The sequence below is a fragment of the Danio aesculapii genome, chromosome 23, assembly GCF_903798145.1.
Source record: "Danio aesculapii chromosome 23, fDanAes4.1, whole genome shotgun sequence".
Lineage (NCBI taxonomy): Eukaryota > Metazoa > Chordata > Actinopteri > Cypriniformes > Danionidae > Danio > Danio aesculapii.
In genome coordinates, this window is record NC_079457.1 from 35,270,384 (window position 1) to 35,290,129 (window position 19,746).

The 19,746-nt window shown below is 39.2% G+C and overlaps 1 protein-coding gene across 1 annotated transcript in view; it reads left to right on the plus strand.

The window, feature by feature from the left end:
- syt2a (synaptotagmin IIa) overlaps positions 1-19,746 on the plus strand; it is a 194,854-nt gene that overhangs the window by 83,845 nt on the left and 91,263 nt on the right. The gene's annotated exons all lie outside the window — the stretch shown is intronic.

Below are 19,746 nucleotides of genomic sequence, written 5' to 3' on the forward strand. Positions count from 1 at the left end.
AACACAGATGAACAAGGCAAGGATCAAGACAGATAAACAACGTAAACAAACAAACAAACAAACAAAAAACATGGCAAAACAGATGAACGACAAGGAACAAGACAAATGAACAATGTAAACAAACAAACAAGCCTTGGGTCAAAACATGGAAAGACAGGTGAACAAGGCAAGGAACAAGACAGATGAACAGCGTAAACAAATAAACAAACAAGGCTAAGGTCAAACACATGTCAAGACAGATGAACAAGGCAAAGAACAAGACAGATGAACAACGTAAACAAACAAACAAGGCTAGGGTCAAAAACACAGCAAGACAGATGAACAAGGCAAGGAACAAGACAGATAAACAATGTAAACAAACAAACAAACAAGGCTAGGGTCAAAAACATGTCAAGAAAGATGAACAAGGCAAAGAACAAGACAGATAAACAATGTAAACAAACAAACAAACAAGGCTAGGGTCAAAAACATGTCAAGACAGAAAAACAAGGCAAAGTACAACACAGATGAACAACTTAAACAAACAAACAAGGCTAGGATCAAAACACTGCAAGACAGATTAACAAGACAGATGAACAACATAAACAAACAAACAAACAAGGCTAGGGTCAAAAAAACATGGCAAGAGAGATGAACAAAGCAAGGATCAAGACAGATGAACAACGTAAAAAACAAACAAACATACAAGGCTAGGGTCAAAAACATGTCAAGACAGATGAACAAGGCAAAGAACAAGACAAATAAACAATGTAAACAAACAAACAAACAAGGCTAGGGTCAAAAACATGTCAAGACAGATGAACAAGGCAAAGAACAAGACAGATAAACAATGTAAACAAACAAACAAACAAGGCTAGGGTCAAAAACATGTCAAGACAGATGAACAAGGCAAAGAACAAGACAGATAAACAATGTAAACAAACAAGGCTAGGGTCAAAAACATATCAAGACAAATGAACAAGGCAAAGAACAAGACACATGAACAACTTAAACAAACAAACAAGGACCCTAGCATTTCAAAAACATTTCAAGACAGATTAACAAAAACAGATGAACAAAGTAAACAAACAAACAAACAAGGCTAGGGTCAAAAAACACGGCAAGAGAGATAGACAAGCAAGGATCAAGACAGATGAACAACGTAAACAAACAAACAAACAAACAAAAAACATGGCAAAACAGATGAACAAGACAAGCAACAAGACAGATGAACAATGTAAACAAACAAACAAACAAGTCTAGGGTCAAAACACGGAAAGACAGGTGAACAAGGCAAGGAACAAGACAGATGAACAACCTAAACAAACAAACAAGGCTAGGGTCAAAAACACAGCAAGACAGATAAACAACGTAAACAAACAAACATGCACTTTATAATTGCAGCAAACTGTTTGGAAGCATTAAAAGTGTATAAGAACATGTCCAAAATCTTTATACACATTGTCTATAATGTCCAGCATCCAACATAAAATCAACGTCTAATGATGTTACAGTTCAATTCAATTCAATTCACCTTTATTTGTATAGCGCTTATACAATGTAGATTGTGTCAAAGCAGCTTCACATAAAAGGTCATAGTAAATTGGAACAGTGTAGTTCAGTTTGTAGTGTTTAAGTTCAGTTCAGTTTAGCTCACTTCAGTGTGGTTTAATAATCACTACTGAGAGTCCAAATATTGAAGAGCAAATCCAACGATGCGCAGCTCTACAGATCCCGAACCATGCAAGCTATTGGCGACAGCGGAAAGGGAAAAAAAAACTTCACTAATTGGCGAAAGTGAAGAAAAAAAACCTTGAGAGAAACCAGACTCAGTTGGGCACAACCATTTTAATTTCTCCGCTGGCCAAACGTCTTGTGCAGAGCTGCAGTCTCAGCAGCGGAGGCTGGAAGCTGCCCTCAGCGAAGACTTGTCTGTCTCTGGAGCATCACAGGAATCAGTCTCATGTTCTCCACTCCTCCATGACCACCACAGTAGCTGCTCAGGATACGGCCTGGTCCAGGATATGGAAACCTTGGGATCATCTCATCGTTGGTCTTGGATCGAATCAGTGACTCTGCATAGTCTGAGGGCCTCGGGAAGAGTATCCCCAGGTGGAAATGGAGAATAAAGAGAATAATTAGCATAGCTGCTGTTCATAGTGTATATAAACAAGATGCAGAACCTGTGTGGAAGCCCGCTAAGTGGTGCACTGAGTGTATGCTTTACTAAACAGATAGGTCTTTAATCGAGTTTTGAATTGGGAGAGTGTGTCTGAGCCTCGGACGTTATCAGGAAGGCTGTTCCAGAGTTTAGGAGCTATAAATGAGAAGGCTCGACCTCCTTTACTCGACTTTGCTATTCTAGGTACTACCAGAAGCCCTGAGTTTTGAGATCTTAAAGAGCGAGTTGGATTGTAGCGAGACAGAAGATTGGTTAGATAAACAGGAGCTTGATTATTTAAAGCTTTGTAGGTAAGAAGCAATATTTTAAAATCAATACGAAACTTACCAGGCAGCCAGTGTAAGGAGGATAAAATTCGGGTGATGTGATCAAATTTTCTAGACCTGGTAAGAACTCTGGCAGCTGCATTTTGTACTAATTGAAGTTTGTTAATAGAGGATGCTGGGCAGCCAGCAAACAGCGCATTACAGTAGTCCAGCCTAGAAGTCATAAAAGCATGGACTAGCTTTTCTGCATCTGAGCGATATTTCTCAGATGAAAGAAAGCAGTTTTTGTGACATGGGATATATGATTTTTAAAAGTTAAATTGCTGTCTAATATGACACCCAGATCTTTTATAGTAGAGCTAACGCTAACTTTGTATCCCTCTAATTGCAGGTCGAGTTGTAAGATCTGCTGTGTACAGGATTTAGGCCCAATAAGTAATAATTCTGTTTTGTCTGAGTTTAAGAGAAGAAAATTGCTGGTCATCCAGTCTTTAACATCTTTAATACACTCAGTTAGCTTGGACAGTTTAGACGTCTCGTCAGGTTTGGTTGAAATATATAACTGAGTATCATCTGCATAGCAGTGAAAGCTGATCCCATGTCTTCTAATAATGTCTCCAAGGGGTAGCATGTATATTGTAAACAGCAAAGGGCCTAAAACTGATCCTTGAGCCACCCCGTATTTTACTGGGCTGATTTGTGAAGGCTGTCCATTAATATTCACAAACTGGTAACGGTCAGCTAAGTATGACTTAAACCATTGTAGGGCCTGTCCCTGGACACCTGTAGACTTTAAGCGATTAATGAGGATACCATGGTCAATGGTGTCAAATGCAGCACTAAGATCGAGTAGAACTAATAGTGAGATGCACCCTTGGTCAGCAGCTAAGAGTAAATCGTTGGTTATTTTCACTAATGCAGTTTCTGTACTGTGATGAGCTCTGAAACCTGACTGAAACACTTCAAAAACATTGTTCGTCTGCAGAAAGGAGCATAATTGAGCAGAAACTACTTTTTCTAGTATTTTAGACATAAATGGAAGATTTGAAATAGGCCTATAATTAGCTAAGTTGCTGAGGTCCAGTTGTGGTTTCTTAATAATAGGTTTAATAACAGCTAACTTGTAAGGATTTGAAACATGGCCTTATGATAAAGAAGAGTTAATAACGTTAAGAAGAGGTTCTCCTATAACAGGTAGCAATTCTTTCAGTAATTTTGTTGGAATTGGATCCAACATACACGTAGCTGGTTTAGAGCTATTCATAATTTTATCTAGCTCTTCCTGTTCTATGATTTTAAAGCACCGTAGGTTATTTAGATTCAGTGGAGTGTTTACTGGATCTGAAGTATAAGGCGGTGCAGAAAGTTTAATATCTCCTATTTTCTGCCTAAAGCCTTCTATTTTATCACTGAAAAAATTCATGAAGTCATCACTACTAATTTGCGGTGGAACATTTTGTTCCAAAGATGACAGATTATTTGTTAATTTAGCGATGGTGTTAAATAAGAATCTAGGATTGTTATGATTATTTTCTATCAGATTTTAAAGCCCTTCTATAGCTGGACATACTGTCTTTGTACGCAATTCTAAAAACTTCTAAATGAGTTTTTTTCCATTTACGTTCCAGGGCACGGGTTGCTGTTTTGAGAGCACGGGTATGACTATTATACCATGGTGTAGTTTTATTCTCTCTAGCCTTTTTTAGTTTGATGGGTGCCACAGTAATTAGACTGCTAGTAAAGATGGCATCTATACTGCTGGTTACTACATCAAGGTCATTTGCGTTTGCATTTCGGAGTAGAGAAAGATCAGGTAAGTTATTTATAAATTCATCTTTGGTGGATGGAACAATAGTTCTACTAGGGTGATATATCGGAGCGGATCTGCTAATTTCAGGTAAACACAGCTTATATAGTAAGAGGTAGTGGTCTGTAATATCATCACTTTGTGGTATAATGTCTACATCAATGACCTCAATTCTATAAGACAGAATTAGATCTAGTGTATGCTTTAAGCGATGGGTTGGACCAATAACATTTTGCTTTATCCCTATTGAATGTAGTAAGTCCATAAACGCGAGCCCTAATGTGTCGTTAGCGTCATCTATGTGGATGTTATAGTCTCCTACAATTAATATTTTCTCTAACTAGTAAGTCAGAGATAAAATCAGAAAACTCGTTTAGAAAATTGACATAGGGTCCTGGGGGTCTATATATGGTGGTTAGAGCGAGAGATATCATAGGTTTTTGCATAGTGTTCGGAAGCATAACATTAAGCGCTAATACTTCAAAGGAGCTAAACATAAGTCCGTTTCTCTGATTAACATTAAGAATATCACTAAAGATTGATGCAACTCCACCACCACGACCAGTTTGACGAGTCTCATGTTTATATAGGAATCCTGGAGGAGTTGCTTCATTTAAACTAATATAGTCATTTTGTTTCAGCCAGGTTTCAGTGCATTAAGATTGTTATCTGTTAATATTTCATTTATGATAAGTGCTTTAGGTGCTAGTGACCTGATGTTTATTAGACTAAGCTTTATGAAATTTGTATTTTCACTTTTTAGTGGTTTTTCTGGTTTAATTCTTAATAGATTATTTCTGGAGCACACAGTACGTTTGTTTCTTGATCTAATAATGCGAGGAACAGACACAGTCTCTATGGGGTGAGCTAGGTATGCATTACTGTTTTTTATGTGGGATGAATAGGAGTCTGTATAGCTAAATTGTGAATTTGGTGAATTTTTACTTACTAGTTAGATAGAGCGGAGTATTCTGGAGATGTTGTTCGACAGGAGTTCAGCTCCAGCTTGACTGGGGTGCAGCCCGTCAGCGCGGAAAAGCCTAGCATGCTCCAAGAAAAGATTCCAGTTATTGGCAAAGAGCAATTTCTGTTCTTTACACCATGTTAATAGCCATTCATTCAGAGCAAAAAGTCTACTGAACCTTTCATTTCCTCGGCGGTAGGTAGGAAGCGGTCCAGAAACGATGATCTGCGTGGCGGGCGAGGTGCTTCGAACCGTCTCGATCAGGCTCCTGAAGTCCTTCTTCAGGATCTCCGTCTGCCGGAGCCCAGTATCGTTCGTCCCCACGTGTAGGACGACGGCACCGAGGCTCTCGGCAGTGCTCAGGATAGTAGGTATCTGTGCAGAAATATTCTTAACTCGGGCACCAGGGAAGCAGAAAGTGCGTACTTTGTTACCTTTGGAGGAAGCGGAGCGGACGTGGCGCACGATTGAGTTGCCGATGATGGCCAAATCGCGACCCGTCTCGCAGAGAGGGGCGAAGCGGTTCTCCGTGGGGATCTCGAAAGCCGGAGGAGGAGACGTTCTGCCCCGGGACCTGGTAAGCACCTTACGCGGCTGCACCCAGGGGCCGTGGTAGCCGGGTGTCGGCGTGAACGATGCCTGGGAGAGCCAAGCCCTTGGTACGCTGGGCCTGGACAGAGAAACACGTGGGGTTGAGGAAGAAGAAGAAATGTCGTTGTATTGAATACTTACCTCAGACGAGCAAGTACGGGTTATGAGCTTAGCCCTGAGCCCCGCTCGCTTCGTCTCGATGGAGCGAATCTGGGGCTCCACTGCTTCCAGCTCCAGCGCCTCCATCGATGCTTCTCCTGCACTCAAGGACAGACACGCAAGCGACATTGTACAAGGTGAAGAGCAAAGCTAGTAAGTGAGAAAATAAGTGAATGAAAGAGGTCGGTAGCTTTAGCTGACCAGCGGTGCTAGCAGGCTAAAGCTACAAACACCAGGCGGATGCTCAAGAGACAGAACGTTTGAAAGTAGATTTGTTTGTAAGAGTGTGTTTAGGGATTGTTCACCCTAAGTAGGAGAGATTCAGTGATTGAGGAGGTATTTTATGATAAAAATGTAAATTGCGAGTCTAAGCTACAAACACACGCAGCAAAGCTACCGTCCGGTGACAGCGACAGTAACTTCACTCGAGCATACAGCTTGACGTTGTGTGGACGTTACCCCTATGACATCTATCAGACATTAGATTTTGGTTACCATACCTGATGAATAAATGCAATAATATGATGTTGGTTTAAGGTGTTGGCTCGACATTGGATTTTGGTCACTTTCTAACAACCTAAAATCAACCATAAATCAACGTCATTTCATGTCATTATTGGACATCAAAATATTGCTGTCCTTAGACACTGACTAGACATTAGACATTATGTCACATTAGAATTTTAAGGTTCTATCTGACATTTTTGTCAAAATTAGGTTATTTACATATTCTTATTATATGACAACTTATTCACATTATGTGTTTTTTTTTTTTTTAAATTATGCTTCAATGAATGATCTGCCAGAATGAACCTTATAATTCCAAGCAGAAAATGACTTTAGAGTTAGAAGCTTCTATCTGCATTTGCCCTGTTTGTTTTACTCCAATTTTGCTAATGTAGGAGAATTTTGATAATTTACATTTAGAGAACATTTAGGGCCCCTGTCACGTTGATGTATTAAAGAGAACTGTTACACACATATTGTTTGCTATATGGAATGCAAAAACTTTGAAGCTCAATATCTCAAAATCATTTGGAATGTAGATAGAACCTTATAATTCTAAGACGATGATCAGACATTAGAAATAGACTGAATTTTGGACACCTGACATCACTACCTAAATTTAACCTAATATTAAAGTTGTGTGCTTGCTGGGCAATAACTAAATGCACTACAGAATGTTATGTTTACACACACATGCAAAAATTATATGTAAACGCATCAGCTTTATACTAAGTAATACTCACTATTCACTAATCTTGAGTTCTTTTGAAAGTTGCTATAAAAATTACTTATTTTAAGCTGTTCACAATATTTTACCTATATTTACATTACAGGCCTCGAAATTAACATTTTTGCTTGGTAGCACTGGCGCTCCTAAATTTTTAAATTTAGGCACACCAGCCAAAATTTTGTCGCACCCACCAATTATCGCAAGTATCGTTGCTACAAGTTTTATAAACAGATTTATTGCATTTGAAAATCAACACTAATCAAAACTAACAAGCAAAAATATATATGCATGCGTGAGGAAAATATGTCTTAACGAAATCCCGTTATTAGATTCAACTTTATTGTCATTACACATGTACAAGTACAAGGCAACGAAATGCAGTTTAGGTCTAACCAGCAGTGCAATAGCAGCAAGTGCAGGATACAGGTATAAGTTATAAAGTGCAGTTATTGAAAAACTATGGTGATATTTACAGATGGATGTACTATCAACATTATATACAGGTTGTATTAGCTATGAACAGAGATTTGCATAAATGAATATATGTACATGATGCTATTAATAATCAGGAGTGGCAGATAGATAAACATAATTACAAATTACAAATGTCCATGTGCTGTGGGTATGTACAGTTCAAGTAAATGAATCAGTGCAATGAATATGTGCAAACTTTAAATGTGCAAATGTTAAATAGTGCAGTGATTGTGAGGAGTATAAGTTAGAGGAGTGTGGGGGGGTGTATTGGGGGGGCAAAAGAGTCAGTGAGGGGCAGAGTTCAAAAGGAAGACAGCTCTGGGGAAAAAGCTGTTCCTCAGTCTGCTGGTTTTTGTCCGGGGGAGCCTGAAGCGCCTGCCGGAAGGCAGGAGAGAGAACAGTCTGTGAGCAGGGTGAGAGGTGTCCTTAAGAATACTGCGTGCTCGGCGCAGACAGTGTTTCTTCTGGATGTCCTCAATGGCTGGCAGTGTAGTCCCTGTGATGCGTTGGGCAGTTTTCACCACCCGCTGCAGTGCCTTACGCTCAGCAACAGAGCAGCTTCCATACCAGACTGTGACGCAGTTGGTCAGGATGCTTTCTATTGTGCAGCGGTAGAAGTTCACCAGGACGGCTGATGAAAGCTGGTTCTTCTTAAGTTGCCTCAAGAAGAATAGGCACTGATGAGCCTTCTTGACCAGGCTGGAGGTGTTGGTGGTCCAGGAAAGGTCCTTTGAGATGTGGGTCCCCAGGAACTTGAAGGATGAGACAGGCTCAACGGCCATCCCATTAATGTGGATGGGATCATGCGAGCCTGTTCCTCCCTTCCTGAAGTCCACAATGAGCTCCTTGGTCTTATTGGTGTTAAGGAGCAGATTATTGTCGGTGCACCAAGTGGCCAGATGCTGTATCTCCTCCCTGTAGGCAGTCTCATCATTATTGCTGATTAGACCAATAACTGTGGTGTCATCTGCAAATTTGATGATGGTGTTGGATCTGTTCACAGGCCTACAGTCGATGGTAAAAAGGGAGTAGAGGAAGGGGCTCAGCACGCAGCCCTGTGGTACACCAGTGTTGAGTGTGATGGTGGTGGAGCAGATGTGGCCTGATCTAACATTCTGAGGTCTGTTAGTCAGAAAGTCCATAACCCAGTTGCAGAGAGACGTGTCGATATCCAGGTCTCTGAGTTTGATCAGTAGCTTAGAGGGTATGGCAGTGTTGAATGCTGAGCTGAAGTCAACAAACAGCATTCGTGCATAAGTGTTTTTATTGTCCAGGTGTGTGAGTACAGAGTGCAGTGCTATAGAGACGGCATCTTCTGTGCTCCTGTTGCCACGGTAGGCAAACTGATGTGGGTCCAGTGTGGATGGCAGAGAGTCTTTCAGATGTGCCAGGACCAACCGCTCGAAGCACTTCATGATGATGGGTGTGAGTGCTACAGGGCGGTAGTCATTCAGGCATGTTGGGCTGGAGTGTTTGGGCACCGGCACAATAGAGGTGGTTTTAAAGCATGTTGGCACAGTTGCTAGGTTAAGTGACAGGTTGAAAATGTCTGTGAACACCCCAGTGAGCTGTTCTGCACATGCTTTGAGGACGCGCCCAGGAATACCGTCTGGTCCAGCAGCCTTACGCACATTGATCCGACTCAGTGCAGTGTAGACTTCTGAGGAGGTGAGTGTGATAGGTGAGTGGTCGGTTGAGGTAGTGTTCCTGGTGTAGGGTTCTGTATTGTCTCTTTCAAAGCGGGCATAAAAGTCATTTAGCTCGTTCAGGAAGGAGACATTTGTGGCTGTGGGGGTGGACTGGCTGGGTTTGTAGTTGCTGATGGCCTGGATGCCCTGCCACATGCGCGGAGGATCAGAGTTGGAAAAGTGCTCCTCTAGCTTTAGCTTGTAGCAGTGCTTGGCCTTTTTGATGCCCCTCTTCAGATAAGCCCTGGAAGTGCTGTAGGCCTGTGCATCCCCTGATCTGAATGCAGTGTTGTGTGCCTTCAGCAGGAGGCGCACCTCCTTGTTCATCCATGGCTTTTGATTTGGGTATGTGGTGATCTGTTTCTGGGTTGTAACACTGTCTATGGTGGTGTTGATATATTCCAGAACAGAGGAAGTGTAACTGTCAATGTCTGTGTGAGAGCCACATGTGGCCTGGGAAGCAAACATACTCCAGTCTGTGTGTTCAAACCTGTCCTGGAGTGTGGAGTCCACCCCCGCTGGCCACACTTTGATGGTCCTTACTGATGGCTTCACACGGTTGACGATGGGTGAGTATTTGGGGGTGAGAAACAAACAAAGGTGATCTGATTGACCCAAGTGGGGGAGGGGGTCACAGCATATGCTTCAGCCATGTTTGTGTAAACTTGGTCTAAAGTTTTGTTTCCCCTTGTGTGGCAGAAAATGTTCTGATGGAATTTGGGGAGCACTGTCTTTATCACAAGAAAATACATTTTTATAACATAATTGAGTGACCAAAAGATACACGGACGGACCGCTCACCGGTCCTGCACGCACTGCTTGACATGAATGAATCTGTTAACAATACGTTAAATGTGCTGTGTTCTCACAGGTGACATTTGATATTACACAGATTCTTTTGACTTATACCTTATTATTTGCATACGTCATTTTAATAGCAATACCAGTCTTTTCTTGAGCTGCAACATTAGTGTAATCTTAGTCAGTGCAAGCCCTTTTCGATGGTGTACATGGTGTTAAATTTTACATATAGCTGCCGCTTGCATGGCTGACAGCGTCTGATGATTAAATAAGGGATTAAACAGAACCTATCGTGCTTAAAATGTGTAGATGTGGCAAACAGTTACCTGAAAATTCCGTCCCACAGACTTTACAGTGAATGCTACAGTTATTTTCATAGCGGACTTGAAGTCTTTTATCCACTCTTCGAAAAGTGTTAACGGTGGATTAACATTCACCACATGATCAGTAATCAGATGTGTCATTATTTGTAGCTTTAGCTGGTTTCTAAAAATAAATCTGTCAGTTTATTTTTCTCTCATCTTCAGCGTGTTATATTTTCGCGGTTGTAGCTCCTGTCATCTGAAGGAAGAAGGTGTTGACTGCGTGATTGACAGCTGATTTTAACCAATCCATTCGCATTCAGTTCTAAAGCAGTGGGCCAATAAGAAGAGTGCGAAGGCGGGGCAAGTGTTGCAGGCTTTGTTCACTGCGGCAAGTAGACATGACAACAGTTTAAACTGTTCCGGAGCGCTGCATTTCAAGTGCAAAGATGCATTTTGCATGAATGTGTCCTAAAGACTTTATGAATTCATCAGTGATATCTTTAAAAAATCTGAAAATATTAGCTTTCACTTGTAATACTAAAAAACATATATTATAATCACTGAAAATTACAAAATTTTTAAATCACTCACGACCCCTTGAAATTATTCTGCGACCCCCACAGGGGTCACACCCCATAGTTTGAGAACCACTGCTTTAAAAGTCATTTTAAAGTGATTAATGCATGTTTCCTAATAGTATTAATGTAAATGAGTACATACATTTACTTTTGTCTTGTGAAAGCTATTTATAAATATATATAAATATATTACATGTATATCTATATAGTTAAAAACATAATTTGGTTTGGTTGGTGTTGCTGTGTTGGGATGCAACAATAAAACAAGCTAGATATTCTGAGGTGTCACAGTGTTTACAATTATATATTGTTGACTGTAATAGAAGGGTATATTAACAGTGAAATTACAGTCATCATCATTAAAATGCATGTCCGTTAGCATTATATCTCAGTCTGTTTATGATAAACAAGACAAGCCCAGTGAGAGGTCCTGGTTTGTAGCAGCCAAGAACGTCCGGCCCGTGCCAGAGCCACCCCTCCCCGCTCCCGTTACAAGCTGTTTGCAGGATGCAGGATCTGGAGGAATTCCCTCAGCACTCACACCAGCCTCATAGCTGAAACACTACACCACACTAAAGAGGCTAGACACAGACAAGCGCAACTGGGGAAACACTTACGGAAGCGTTTTACTAAGCAAAATGATGGAGCATTGTTTTTAGGTTACTACCTTTGGGTTTTGGAATCCTACTACTGATATAACAGAATCCTTATGTAATCATTTTTGATTCTCCACAGAAGTTTTAGTAGATTATGAGTCACACAAGCCTCTGGCTATATGGCCGTCTTAAACTACAAATGCTCCATCGTTATTAAAATTTATTAGATTAGAGATCTGTAACTATGCCTCTCATGAAATGTATTTAATTGCCTCCTGGTTTGAACAAAACCGTCTAGAGCAGAAATTGTCCTTTTGGAAATGTTCCATCATTTAAATTTCAACTCTTCCAGCAACTGGATCTGCTTAAATATGGAGGGAATCATTGTGAATCATTTAAAGCAGGCTCTCGGGCAGCAGACTGTGAGAGGATGAACATTCAGCCGTCATACCATGTTTAATCACTCATTTTGGTTTTGATAACCTGATTATGAGCTTTGAATGCTTGGGTTTTAGTGTAGTTTACACATTAATGCTAATAAAACACATATCCAGATCAACCAAAAAATCCACAAAATCCACAAAAAATGGCTTTATTGCATATCCCTGGCCTGTAGATGGGGATGTCACTTTCTACTGAACACGTAATATGATATCAATGCTTTTATAGCTTTCATGTTTTATCATTATATATACCATTAAAAGGGTTGTGTTGTCAGGACCCCTCAAAATGGTTGTTCATGTTACGCTAAAACCTAATGCACACCAGGAGAATTTTTGTTTTTGCTAATTGACAGCGTTTTTTGAGACATTTTTCGGGTCAATAAATGTTAACACTTTATTTTGATGGTCTATTTGAGTATTAGTAGACTGTCTGCTTAATATCTGTTGATACTGCTCCTTCAACAGACATTTAACTGACTATAAGAAGCTTTGCAAGGATGTTGCATTTTGTTTGGAATTCAAGTTGACGTCAGAGCCCACCGTCAGGCCAATGTCAATGTCCAACGTCGGACAGACATCGCATTTTGGTTACTTTCCAACGCAAAGTTAAAACAACAAAATATCAATGTCTAAGGATGTTACAGCTTGACATCGTTACTACTAGGACGTCTATCAGTATTTTGGTTGCCATACCTGATGAATGAATGTCAGTATTTGACATCAATATGATATTGGTTTAAGATGTTGGCTCGAAGTTGGATTTTGGTCACTTTCCAACACAACCTAAAATCGACAAAATATCAACATCTTCTTCTTCTGGAGTTTTGTCTGGCGGTTGGCAAACCAACTTTAAGGTGCATTTTTCACCACCTACTGAATTGGTGTATGGAGCGCAACTTGGTTAGAAATCCTGAGGGATTAGTAAGGTGACACTACATGGGTTTACGATTAAAGACAGAAATATCAACGTCATTTTACATTGTTATTGGACATCAAAATAACATTGTCCCTAGGCGCTGGTGACCTAAATCTAACTTAATATGAACATCTTATGACATTGTATATGCTGTGTTGCTTGTCAGTTGTGTTTGAGCACCACAAAGTTGTGTTTACTGTAATTTCCACATCAAAAACCCCCCATGAAAGAACCCAATGTGTTTTTCTTTTATTTTAAACATCACTTTTACACCTGGCGTTTTACACATTGTTATGCACGCTCACATTCGCATCCTTTATTTAGTCACAAGGTGGTAAATGTTGGCTTTGAGTGTGAACAAAAATCATTCCACTCAGCACCTGCCTCAAGAGTCCACAAGCTTCCTATGAACTTCATCTTTCTTCCACTTTGTAATGAGGCACTTTAGAATAATTTTCTGTCTAACCACAACCATTCTTTTTTTCATCTTCAAACCAAACTTAAGACTAGCCAGTAAAGTTATCCATCTAGATATCAAATCCTACAGTAGTTAAGTATTTAATTCACTAAACTTTACTACAGCATCTTCTACAGCAGCAAAGTGCATCTTTGACTACTCTGGCTGTGGTCAGGGATGGGCAGTATTTATGATACAAGTATTTCAAATACGTTTTTCAAGTACAAAATAGCATTTTGTATTTGATAGGGTTGATGAAAATAGCTTAATAGTTTGTATAAAATTACGTTAGTGTGTTGTATTTTTGTATTTTTAAAATACTGTAAAATACTATGTCAGAAATCTACACGATGACATTTGCCTAGACTTGAGATTAGAATAGAAAATGTATTTATATTGGAGGTGGTCAATGCTTGGACCATGAAAGGAAATTATGCATCATATCATGGCGAGACCTACTTTACTGGATGTTTAAATTTCCAGTAGAATAGTTCAGAGCAAAGATGTCTGCCTAAAGATGTCAAAGTGGGAGAATATATGAAACACTTACATTTATGGCAATAATACAGAAATTCACTCTATACAGACTAGTCAAGAACACCTGACTTGGGTTATACAGCATCAGCAGGATATATATGAAGAGTTTATGTGCAAAAATGTATAACTCAAATTTTACTAATTTTGAGATATCATGTTTTTTATGTTGTTCATTGAAGAAATTTTGTGAAAATTACATATGGAAATGACTAAAACTGGAGGGTTTTATTTCAGTTATGAAGAAATCATATACATCGAGTAGGCCTATTGATTAATGAAAAATTCTGTGAAAAATTTTTTTTTTAAATAAAACATAAATTACTCTTTTAAAATATAACAATGTTAAAAGGTTGAATAATCATTATACAGAGAAAATACCAGTTTTACTGGCCACACAATGTGTGGAAACATAATCAACAGATATTATACTGTATTCTAAATCATTATCTCCATTGAACAGGGCTTTCTGTATGAAATTTGTACAAAAATACTAAATAAATAAAAAAGAAACAAGTAAAAATTTATAGATATCATGTAGAGTAAGAGTAGAGGTGAATGAGGTGGCAGACAATCTGCTAAAACTTGCTCAAAGAAAAGTTGTTGCCATCAAATGTTGTTTACTTCATGTTTAACAGTGAAGGGATTAATCAAATATGGAAGGTTTGCAAAGAAGGTTCCATGCTAACTTGTAAAAGGATTTTGTAGTATTTTCAAAATACAAAATACAGTACTTTATTTTGATACATTTGTGGCTGTTGTATTTTGTAGTTTATTTTGATACACCTAAAAAGGAGGTATTTGGTATTTTATTTTAAAACACATTCCAAAGTATTTTTTGCCCATCACTAGCTGTGGTCAAATGTAGAACATTATCAGGCCTTGATTACTCCTGCATTTAATGGTGTCTAATTGTGATAAAAAGAAAAAACATTTTAATTCCTAGTGGAATTAACTGAATATCAATGAAGAATAATGTTGAAGATGGCAAGCTTTTGCACTCTTTCTGCCAAGCCTGGTTTGTTCTTATTGTGAGAAAACAGAATAAGTTAATGCCAAGCTCTCCATCCAGTCTCCAAGCCACGCCTGAGGACAAAACACACTTGGGGTCCAGGCTGGGGTCACCAGTGTGTGTAATAGATCCAGAATCAGTCAATACTCTGTGGTCACTGAGGGGGTTGCTCCTACTAAAAACCATTTTACAGAGATCACTTACTGGCGCTGCTCCCTACAGCGTCTACAAAAGCTGTTTTACTTCATTCAAATCTCTTCACTTCTGCTGAGTCCAACAGAACATGTTATAGGGCTTAAGAAGAAGTCCCAGTGTCTGCATTGTTTGATGTAGTCTGTCAATCTTCGGACACTTGAGTAAGGTCATGTTTAGATACTTGAGCGCATGTAAGTATTTTTACTTCCTAAAAGAAAGCAGCAATGTTTTTCTTATAAGGCATTGATTGTTTTTGAAAGCATTCCAAGATTTTCCCTCCAAAACAATCCAGTTCTGATGTTAATGTGAGTAATCTCATACTGAGCATGTAGCTTGTGTTTGTCGCAAACATTGATGGCGCTTAAGGGCCAAACGATCGGGCTTTCACTCAGGACTAGGTGGAGGAATAGAAAAGGCCATTCCATTCTCTCCCGCTTAGAGTGATTGAGGCATTATTGATTTCATTTTCATCAGCTCTGAAGGAGGCAGCCACACTTAAGGGAGATGGGTAATTTTTTGTGACACGTAATAAAAGCCTTGTGAGTCTCCAGCTGTCGATCTCCGGGGGGCCCGAGACTGAAATCACAGTGAACCAACACCGAGTATAGGCAGATCAAACCATGAACACACCATATGAGTGCTATCCCACTGCTGCAACTGTTACTTTGGTGTGCATTAACTCAACATCAACACTGAATAAATACTACTTAAATGCTGGAATCATCTACAGTATGTCGTTCTCTGATTACATTTACCTCACGGCTATCGTTTCCGTTTCAGTCCCAAATAATGAGGGGGCTGTAAGCACTTCAGTGCTTCCATTAGCTGCAGAAAAGTGTTTCTGCATTGATTTGAGGTTGACTAAACATTTTGATGCTGTAAGATGCAAGAAGATATCCCATATAATGCATATGCTGAATTACATGTTGAGTGTCTGTATCATTAGGGGTTTGCAGAGCTTCTCAAATGGCAAAATGGTTTCTGATATTTTTAGATGGGACTTTAGTCACAGTCACTTTCTAGTAAAACCTATTATTTAAAGATTTTACAGTCAGTATTTGACTGATAAATGTCCCTTCTGCGTTGATTAACCTAAGGGGTTATAGTTTTAAATGGATAGTTCGCCTAAAAAGGTAAATTCTGTCATAATTTATTAAGCCTTTACTTGTTCCACATCTTTATGAGTTTATCTATAAAGATATTTTTTAAAGAAAGGTGTAAACTTGTAACTATTGACTTCAATAATATTTGTTTTTTCCTACTATGAAAGTAAATTGTCACAGGTTTCCAGCTTTCTTAAAAATAGTGGGTGGGTTTGGGTCACTGTGATGACCCTTAATGCAGGGAATAAGCGAGGGATGAAGCAGTGAAGGAAAGAGAGTGTGTGGTTGGGTAGTAACTGGTCCAAGCTCTATTATGTGTTAACCATCAAGTGTGGACCTCACTGACCTGGTAGGCTATTTTCATCATGGACTCTGCTTGAAAATTCAGGTCATAGCGTATGAGCTGAACATGTTAGATTTTGAAACATTGTGGCTTCACGGTGCAAGATTTTGTACCAGTTCTACCAGCTCTCCATATCTCCACCATTTGGTAGCACAGCAGATCAACCTAAACGGATAGTTCACTTAAAAAAAAATGAAAATTTGCTCACAATTTACTCACCCAGAAGTGATTATAAATCTTTATGAGTTTCTTTCTTCTGTTAAACACAAAGTAAAATATTTAGAAATTTAGCTGAAAACCTAACCTTTCCATAATATGAAAAAAGATACTATGAAAGTCAATGGTTATATGTCTCCACCTTTATTCAAAATGTATTATTACATTTATAAGGGGTGGGTAAATTATGACAGAATTTTCATTTTTGAGTGAACTATCCCTTTAATACATGACCAAATGACAAACAGCCATAACACATAATAAGCTACTTACTATATACAGTGCATCAGGAAAGTATTTGTAGCGCTTCACTTTTTCCAAATTTTTTTGTTGTTACAGCCTTGTTCCATAATTGATTAAATTCATTTATTTCCTCAAAATTCTACACCCAGTCCCCCATAATGACAATGTGAAAAAAGATTTTTCGAAATTGTTGCAAATTTATTAAAATTAAAAAACCTGAAAAATCACATGTACATCAGTATTCACAGCCTTTGCTCAATACTTTGTTGATGCACCTTTGGCAGTAATTACAGCCTCACATTTTTTTTTAAATATGATGCCACAAGCTTGGCACACCTGTCTTTGGGTATTTTTGCCCATTCCTCTTTGCAGTACCTCTCAAGCTCTATCAGGTTGGATGGGAAGCAACGGTGTACAGCCATTTTCAGATCTCTCCAGAGATGTTCAATAGGATTAAGCTCTGGGCTCTAGCTGGGCCACTCAAGGATATTCACCAAGTTGTTGTGAAGCCACTCCATTGATATTTTGGAGCTGTGCTTTGGGTCATTGCCCTGCTGGAAGATGAACTGTCACCCCAGTCTGAGGTCAAGAGCACTCTGAAGCAGTTTTTCATTTAGGATGTCTCTGTACATTGCTGCATTCATCTTTCCCTCTATCCTGACAAGTCTTCCAGTTACTGCTGCTGAAAAACATCCCCACAGCATGATACTGCCACCACCATGCTTCACTGTAGGGATGGTATTAGCCTGGTGATGAGCGGTGCCTGGTTTTCTCAAAACATAACACCTGGCATTCACTTCAAAAAGTAAAATTTTAGTCTTATCAAACCAGAGAGCTTATGGCCTGAGAGGCCTTTTGGCAGATTCCAGGCGGGGAGTGGCTTCCATCTATCCACACTACCATACAGGCCTGATTGGTGAATTGCTGCACAGATGGTTGTCCTTCTGTAAGGTTCTCCTCTCTTCACAGAAGAATGCTGGAGCTCAGACAGAATGACCATTGGATTTTTGATCACCTCCCTAACTAAGGCCCTTCTCCCCGATCACTCAGCTTAGATGGCCAGCCAGCTGTAAGAAGAGTCCTAGTGGTTCTAAACATCTTCCACTTACGGATGATGGAGGCCACTGTGCTCATTGGAACTTTCAGAGCAGCAAATTTTTTTCTGTAACCTTCCCCAGCCTTGTGCCTCAAGACAATCCTGTCTCAGAGGTCTACAGACAATTCCTTTGTCTTCATGCTTGGTTTGTGCTTTGACATGCACTGTCGACTCTGGGACCTTATAAAGACATGTGTATGTTATTTCAAATTATGTCCAATAAACTGAATTTACCACAGGTGAACTCCAATTAAGCTGTTGAAACATCTCAAGAATGATCAGTGGAAACAGAATGTACCTGAGCTCAATTCAGAGCTTCATAGCAAAGGCTGTGAATACTTATTTACATGTGATTTTACAGGTTTTAATTTTTTTTAAAATTTGCAACAATTTCAAAAATTCTTTTTTCACATTGTCATTATGGGGTATTGAGGAAATAAATAAATTTAATCCATTTTATAGTAAAGATGTAACATTAAAAATATGGGGAAAAAGTAAAGTGCTATGAATACTTTCTGGATGCACCGTAAATTATTATTTACAGCTTTAGATTAGAGTTTGACAATACATTTATCACGTTTTATTTATTTTTTTTCTTTTCTGAAATATGGTTTTATAAAATGAAAGAATTATTATATACACATCAGTTAAAACAATATATTATATGTCTTAAAAATTTGGTTTGGTCACCGAATTCTAGAAGGAGTACTCTGATGCAATGGCTATTAATGCAATCTGTTAGGTCCAGTGTTTACTGTAAGCTGAGAAACTCCAGGGAAAAGTTCCTTTACAAGGGAATCATGCTGATTCATGCAGCAGCAGCATATCTCCCATGCTCACAGCAGTGTGTCTATGTATTTATTAATAGTAGCCCAGTGGCAGCTTGTGTAACAAATCTACTTCTCCAACACCAAATACATTAGCATGCTAAATCTATTCTATAAGTGGTTCAGATGTACTACTCTGTATTTGGATTTATTTGTATGATAACACTAACATTTATAAAGCTAACCAATTTCCTGCATATCTCATGTCACTCTGCTCCACCTTTATTTATTTGGCAAGTCATCATTTAATAAGCTGAATTACAATCAGTGTATTTAGCAATAATGACTGGCTGCCTGTTCATTATACTATACATATCAGTAGATCGCTGTTCTTTCAACCTTTCCTTTTAGGGTTTTCCTCTTTGTCTTTCATTCTTCCTGCTGCAACATATTGTGAGCGGCACAACCTCTGCAGCCCCCCTCTTTAAAAATTCAGTCAACCGCTCCATTTCCCTCCTCGGTCCAGAAAGCTGTTCAATATTGCATTTTACAGTCTCCGAGGCTGAATTTTGGCTGAAAACAACAGGGTGTTTTGAGGTCACAGAGTTTGATGGGGATGGCAGAGGAAGTATTTCATATTGACCCGTCCTGATTACCCCACAGCACGAGAGACGGAGACATGAGGGAAAAAAAAGCGGGATGTATGCAGAGCTGTGTGAGCAGCATCTCCAATCAGGCGGCTTAGGAAGAGGATGGAATGGGAAGGGTGGGGGAAGGAAAAACGGAGAGACATG